The sequence below is a fragment of the Berghia stephanieae genome, chromosome 5 (genome assembly GCF_034508935.2).
Source record: "Berghia stephanieae isolate SIO BIC M18660-M18661 chromosome 5, UCSD_Bste_1.3, whole genome shotgun sequence".
In the NCBI taxonomy this organism is placed as follows: Eukaryota; Metazoa; Mollusca; class Gastropoda; order Nudibranchia; family Aeolidiidae; genus Berghia; species Berghia stephanieae.
Window position 1 is genome coordinate 48,553,117 of NC_088364.1, and position 7,500 is coordinate 48,560,616.

General features: G+C 37.0%; 1 protein-coding gene across 2 annotated transcripts in view; it reads left to right on the plus strand.

Moving 5' to 3' along the window:
* Positions 1-35: 35 nt before the first annotated feature.
* The window catches only part of LOC144973083 (tolloid-like protein 1), a 119,755-nt gene continuing 112,290 nt past the window's right edge, over positions 36-7,500 (plus strand). Inside the window, exon 1 of one of the 2 annotated variants that reach the window (XM_078915094.1) lies at positions 36-475. The gene's annotated coding sequence lies outside the window, so the exon portion shown is untranslated. The remainder of the gene's footprint in view (positions 476-7,500) is intronic. The other variant, XM_078915096.1, reaches the window with a different exon arrangement.

Genomic DNA, 7,500 nt, shown 5'->3' on the forward strand with positions numbered 1-7,500 from the left:
TTCACAGACAGACTCACGTTCGTCGTTTGATAACTGTCGATGTTCACTGTCGTGCTCACGATACCGCTTCTACGGCAAGCAAACAAGTGTGAGCTTTCCGACGAAGGTAGAGCTTACACTCAGCTGATTCTTCGTCGAAGGGGCACGTGCGTTATTATTTTAATTACTTTCAGCCTGAACGAGTTTGTATAGATTCAGTTCTACCCCCGATAATCCTCGATTGAGCGGTAGAGTTCCTTGGTGGTGTTTTTGAAGGTGGTGAAAAGTGGTTTTCAAGTGATCCTGTTTTGTTTATTATTCAGATAATATACGGTTTTCATATTTGAATATTCTGATGTTGTATTTCTCGAATTATTATGGACCTAATATTCGAACCATTTAAATGTTATGATAAATTTTTTAATGGCAAGAGGAGAAAAATACCAATATAAGTAAAGTGACGCACTGAAAGGATTCTATCACCGAATCCCTGAAGGTAAGTTGATTTTAGGTCAATTTTTTACAGTCATAAATCATCATAAATTATAAATGGTGAACTAGTTTTTGTGAAGATTAAGATGCCACTGAATAAGGTTAAAAAATTATGACACAAATATTACCTCAATAAAACACGTATGCACACTACAATTTATAATATGTCGGACAATGAGGTTTTGTATTAATTAATGTTGAAAAGATTGGCACTATATAATTGTCAATGAGCCAATTATGTTTCAAGATTAATTAAAAGTTCAAGTTCAAGGTTTATTTTAAACATTTTATTCTATCGAGACCATACATTAACTCAGATTTTTCAGTTAATTAATGAAAACAAAGAAGCATCAATAACATCGTAGATAAGCATCATTGATACAAATAAAATGAATTACATTTGAGGCATTTTTTTAAAAAAAACATTGAGAAGATGAAAAAAATATATAAAGTATTTTTTTTACTCAGAGTTATGAATGTTTCGGTTTCACGAGAGAGTAATTGTCTCATTTTGACGAGAGGTTTCCAGTTCCGTGTATGGGAATAAATCTCAAAATTGACGTGCAAATATTTGCAGGTCTGAACCCAATATGGGCTTGGTCTGAGAGTATTTCCATAAAAACAATGAACGAGTCCATAATATGTTTGGTTATCAGACCTGTAGAGAGGTATACGTCGATATAAATGTCTTCTCAATAATCAACAACTCGTTAATTTATTCCGGATCTTGAATACTTTTATTTATTTATTTATTTATCTTTTACTTTTGATGACACAGAGATGCCGATCTTGGCGAAATTTTTGACCCACTTTAGACTAAACAGGTGTTACGCTTACCTGGATGTTCTAATTAATTGCCTTTCAATAAACATTTCAATAAATGGGACAATAAAAAAGGGCAGCACTTTAGATCTACAAGACTAATTGATTTAACTCTCTCCTTACCAGCTATTGTTAGAATTTTCCCAAAAAAATTCACCCCCCCCCCCCCCAACACAAAAATATATTTTTCTTACTCAAACAGAAAAGCAATAAAGACGTTCTATATGTTCTACAAAAGGAACTCTACAACACAGTGTCAAGTTTTAACAGCTATAACAAATTTTTTTTCTTTAAATGTTGTGATGGAACAAAAGAAATGAGAATGATAGATTTGTAGATTGCATCGTAACAAATGTGACGATTTTCCTATGGTTGGTAAGGAAAGGGTTAACTTAGAACCAAAAGAACAAGGAAGGTTATCGTGTGGAATAAATGCAGTATAGATAGTATGCAGATGACGTCACTCAGGCCTTTGTTATTGTTTTTGCCATCCGCGTTTGTGAGCTGTTCTCACTAAACTGTATTAACCAGACTATAAAAGTTCATGGTTACACAGAGTTTGTGTGTTGGTCCGTTATACTTCCGGATAGCAATGTTGTGAACTCCTTGGCCAAGCGCATTCTATCTATAAGCTGAGCCGCTGAGGACATAAAATTACAGTAGCATTTTTTTTAAATTTATCTGTGGCCTAGCAATATGGAGGATGGTCCTCAGTATAATCAGTGACAGTAATCTCAAAACTGTGGCGTTATCATTGCGGCAATGTGGTCTAGTGGTATGACACTCGCTTTCGGATCGGAAGGTCCTGGATTCGAGCCTCGCGTTCGGCGCATAGGAAAAGGCTCTTTACTCACATTTTCTCACCGTACTCAGGTGTAAAATGAGTACCTGGCCGTTAACAGCGGTGTCTTTGTCCGAAAAATTGTAATATCGCCTAACAGACGTCATGTCCCGTCCTACATGTTAAATGTTGCTGTTGACCAGGGACCTCTTGTAAAGCGCTTTGAGCACATTTAGTGGATAATGCGCTATATAAAGCTCATTTTTTGTTAATCGTTGTGTAGCTATACCAAAATCTAGAGGATGCATAGTAAAATAAAGGGAGTAACAATGACTCTTATGAAAGATACATTTATTTTTTTAATTCACTCTCAGTTCAGATGTTAATGAGTACGTGGCTCTTGGTAGTGATATATATTTTTTAATGGGCGCCTCCCTGGCAATTTGGACGTGTTGCGTGGAAATTTGGCCTCATGTGGTCTGCCAGGAGAATAAATGAAGTATCTTTAAGCGCTGAGGTCAATTCATGATGGATGTGAAAAGACGCCTTGCAGAGTCATAAGGCTCGTGGAACCGGGCTTCATCCGCTAAGCGAACTGTAACAATATGCTCGTTATCCTTTGGACAGTTGTTTGTTCTTTGGGCGTTTTTTGTTAGTTTGTTATTTTGGGGGTTGGTTTATATGTTTTTTGTTTTTTGTTTTCGTTTTGTTTTTGTATTTGTTTGTTTTTGTTTTGTTTTTTTGTTTGTTTGTTGTTTTGTTGTTGTTTTTTTTTTGGGGGGGAGGGGGTTTGTTGTATTTGTTTTGTTTTTATTTGTTGTTTTTCTGTGTTTTTGTTTTGTTTATTGTTCTGGTTTTTATTGACCTTTTGAGTGATCTATAATATACTTAAGTATGTTTGAGTCAAAGTGAGCCAGACATGGAGTTCTTTGGTTTCAATTCGATAAGATAAGTTTTAAAATGTCTGAATATTTATTTTGTGTCAGGTAAAAAATAACTCAAAAATCGAGATTAAACCTCTTAAACACCAATTAAAATTTGCATATCAGATCTCTTGCTCAGGTTGACATTTTCAAGGCGAATTAACTTTTCTTCTTTTTTTTTATTAATTATTTTTTAAAGCTCTGTTATGATAAGAATTTTGAATAGTAAATTCTGCCACACAATCAGAAAACTCCGTATAATGAGAATTAGGTCAAATAGGGAACAAAGGTGTGATGTCAAAAAAGTGGTTCCAATTTCATTGGGAGTGTAAAGTCACTCTTCCAGAGGACTGGATACATACCTTGGCGTTATTGATCCTCTGGTTTCAGAGTTATGGCATCTTTTTTCTAGTCAAAATATACGCTGGTCGTCAATAAAGATTAGCACACACTCGCTCTTTTACGTCCTGTGATCCTATGATCCTGCACATACATCCTGCTAGTAAAATAGGTATGCCACCATATGAGGATTTGCCACCTGTCCAACATGTACCAGTTGTGGTCAAGAGCCCGAGACCGCAGAACGTCTAGTTGAACGGTGAGTTGTGACGAAGCTTCCGGGCGGGTTTGCAACGATGCACGAGTGCGGTAATGAGTTAACGCCCTGGATAGATCGTCATAACATAGTACTGTGAGCACATCTAGAAGCTGCTTCCACCTTACGATTCATTGTGTAACCTATTCATTATTCGTCCTCCGAAGGACTGGTTACATGTACACTTCCAATTTTTCTGGAACCGGAAGAGTTGAAGGTGTGACGTCACCACTTCTATGCCCTATTGAAAAATATCTATATCCGTGTCATGAGCAAAATCATCTGCATCACTAAAGAGGGTCTTAGAAGCCCCTGCTTAATATTTAAATGATTAGAAGTTTAAAAATCTGCTTTCCAAGATATGTCTATCATATGTTTTTCATGGCATTCGCCTTCGCTTATGTGGTCCCCTGTTTTGAGTTCCGGTCTGGGCGGCGGAAAGTTGAGTTTTGGAAAAGGCTCTTTACTAACATTATCTCAACGTACTCAGGTATATGATGAGTACCTGGCCGGTAACCTCTCTCGGGAAAAGTAAGATTACACCGCCTTACAGGCGTCATGCCTCCTCCTGCATGTTAAGTGCTGTTGTTGTTGGCTTATGAGTCAACCAGTAAAGAGCTTTGGTGCATATTTCTGCCGTGCTAATGAAAAACATGAATTTAGAATTGTGGCCGGAAACTCGTTTTTTATAGTATGTTATTGATCGATTAAAAACGACCCTCAACTTAGCAAAAACTTTCAAATCTGGAATTTCACGTCATTTTAATCGATCAATATTTATTGAAGAACGAGTTTGTTTTCTGTACAATATTTTAAATATCTACGTGTTTTTCCTGCGTATTTTAGCTTTGATGTTCGTTGATTCATTTCTAGTTACCAAAATGTGAATTTTAAGTTTTAGTGATTAGATTTATGAAATTATTACTATCCGCATTTATTTAAGAGACTACATTCATCCTGCTCCATAAAGCACTTAAATCTTACACCAAGTCTCGTATTATTGATTGTAAATGTTACAATTTACTAAGCCACCCTAGCATGATACCGTTTTGATACGATGGATGGCGGTCGTATACGGTGAGATACATAAAGTGGAATGTGCACTATACAAAATATTTGTTCAGCTCTCTTGTAAAATTGTTCCAAACATGAAACCGCTTCAAGACGGTAGGAGAAGGTTGAATACGGTCGTAAACGTTCATAGCCGGTCGGAAACGGTGGAACATAGTTAGTGGAATTTGCTCTATATAAAATATCTTATCATCCCTTCTGTAAAATTGGATTTTATCATTTCACGAAGTTTTGTCATAACATGGAACTTTGTCCTCTAATCCTACCCTTTTCAATCCTGTGTTTTATCTGTTTTTTCATTGCACATCGGGTGTTGATCTTAAGAGAACGGAATTCCAGATCGATATGGAGGTTGCTTTTGTTCTATCTGTCATTTCCAGCTACTTTGCATAGACTGATATGATATTATATTTTAAGAACAATATCTCTGCCGTACTCTGACAAGACACATTTGTCACCCATCGACTCGAACTGGTATTTATTATTAGGTCGGGGCAACGTGTACATACGTGCACGTCGGGTCGGGCTGATCCAAACGATAATAATACGCTTCAACAGTCGTAACGTCACATCCCTCGTAATGACGCATGGTAACTTAGTAACTGGTTCTAAACTATCGGAACAATGGCGGACGCCCTTATGAAATAGTTCTCCGACGAGCATAAAAGCGTATCCAGAGGGGGAAAAAAACATTATAAATCGGATCATGTTTTGACTTTTACACATTCTGATCACAGACATATGAATAGTTCTAGCCAGCATGAAGAATAAAAAGATTTTTTTTGTTTAGAACCACAATGGCCGCCGTTGCTGGGTGACGTGACATCAGACTATTGAATCCAATTGATTTTATGTTCAAAATAGGAAACTTGATTAATCTTTTATTGTTTATTGACGCCAATAAACATAGTTTTTGTAAAAGGAAAAATAAAAAAATCACGATTTTATCTTTCTTTTTCTACTTTTTCGTCATATCTATTATAATACCGAATGTCCCGATAGCACATTGGTAGAACGCTCGCTTAACATGCGTCGATTTTTTTTTCTAGCCCCCCTCCCGTCCCCCCTTCCCCAACGTCCCCTCAACTCAGCAGTGATTGGGTAGCTGGGCTCTGTCGTCGTATCCTTGGCCAAGGCACTTTACTTACATCAACCCACTTAGCAGTGAATGAGTACCCTGCTTGAAGGGATAGGCTGGTATTTTAAGAGTGTTAGTACAAAATTGACGCTCGATGAGACTTTTGTATTGTAAAAAATGAAAATTTGGTTAGATGAGGTCAGCTGGAGGAATAAATGAAACATTGTGATGTGCGATAAGCGTTATGAATTCGTGAATATAAGCCATCTTGTTTAAAAGCAATTCCATCATAAATTCGTGCGAATAGCGTTTATTATCCGGATCATCAAGACAGGGAGATGGGGCAGAGAACCATGAACATAAACAGACCTGGGACAAGCGAACCGAGAAGCAGGTAGACAAACGTGAAAATAGAAGGGTGGGCGGATGATTGATTGATAGAAATAACAGAACCTCATTTATAAATTCATAAAAAAGGTAGAAAAAAGTGGCTTTCGATGAATTAGTAGTCCGTCAAAGATGTGGGCCCCATGGAATCGGGAGTTTATTTCGGTCACTGCATCGTGAATCATGGTAATGTTTGCCATTATTATCTGACTAGTATGCCAATTCATTCTGTTTAATGTTCGACCTAGAGCCCCAATGACTGTTTGAAAGGAGAGTTTGTTCAGAAAGATTTTCCAACTCATCGCGTATTCAAACAAAACTTTTATATTTAAAAATTAGAAGGAGAAAAGAAAGAACACAATATATTTTTTCAATGAATTAGAAAAAAAACAATTATGAAGCGCTGCTTTAACCTTAAATCAGCTCTGTGAGTTGTGTACATGCCCAATAAAATCAGTTTTAAAAAAAGAAATACAACATCAATTAAATGGAGTCGATGTTCTCAAAGCGATGTACAAGGGGTCCCAAGTCAACAGCAACACTTGACATGTAAGACGAGATATGACGCCAGATGGGCGATATTACATTTTTTTTAAAAACAAAGGCAACGTTCTTAACGGCCATGTACGGTAGTCAGTTTACAACCCGAGTATGATAAGAGAATGTAAATAAAGAGTCGTTTTCAAGGACTCAACCATGCGCCGCTCAGAGCTGGCATCGAACCCAGGGTCTTCATACATAAAAGACCAAATAGCCGCACTTGTAGAGGATTTGGGAGTCGCCAAAAAGATTGTTGATATTCTACTCTGACGACACACAAACTATCCTTACTTTACAAAACAAAAAAAATCACAAGACAGAAATCAATTTTACATTATAGCTCATTTTGGTCTTGTGGTCTTGTGGTATGACACTCGCCTTAGGACCAACAGTTCCCTAGGTTCGAGTCACGAATGTGGTCGGCGTAAAATATAATAAATGTATAATTTACTAACATTGTCTCATTGCTTAGATATAAAATGCGTATCGGGCCAGTAACAGTGTTGTCTCAGTCTTTAAAAAATTATGGTAATAGCGCTTGGTAATGTGATGTCACGGCCTATATGCTAAATGTTACTGTTGGCTTTGAACCCGTTGTAAAGCGCTTTAAGCAGTTTAGTGGTTGTTGCCCTATTTAAAAGCGTTGTTGTTGGACGGGTGTATCTATTCCTGCTGTACAGTATTACTTTTGTTTGAAAATGTCTGAAGGGCAGTATCGCCCAAATCAAGAGAGAAAACTACGAGACATGTTTTCAAATATTTAACTTTTTTTTTTTAAGTTAAAAGTTTTGTCCATGGTCCAAGGAAAAGATGGGTGGTTAGCCACATCGTC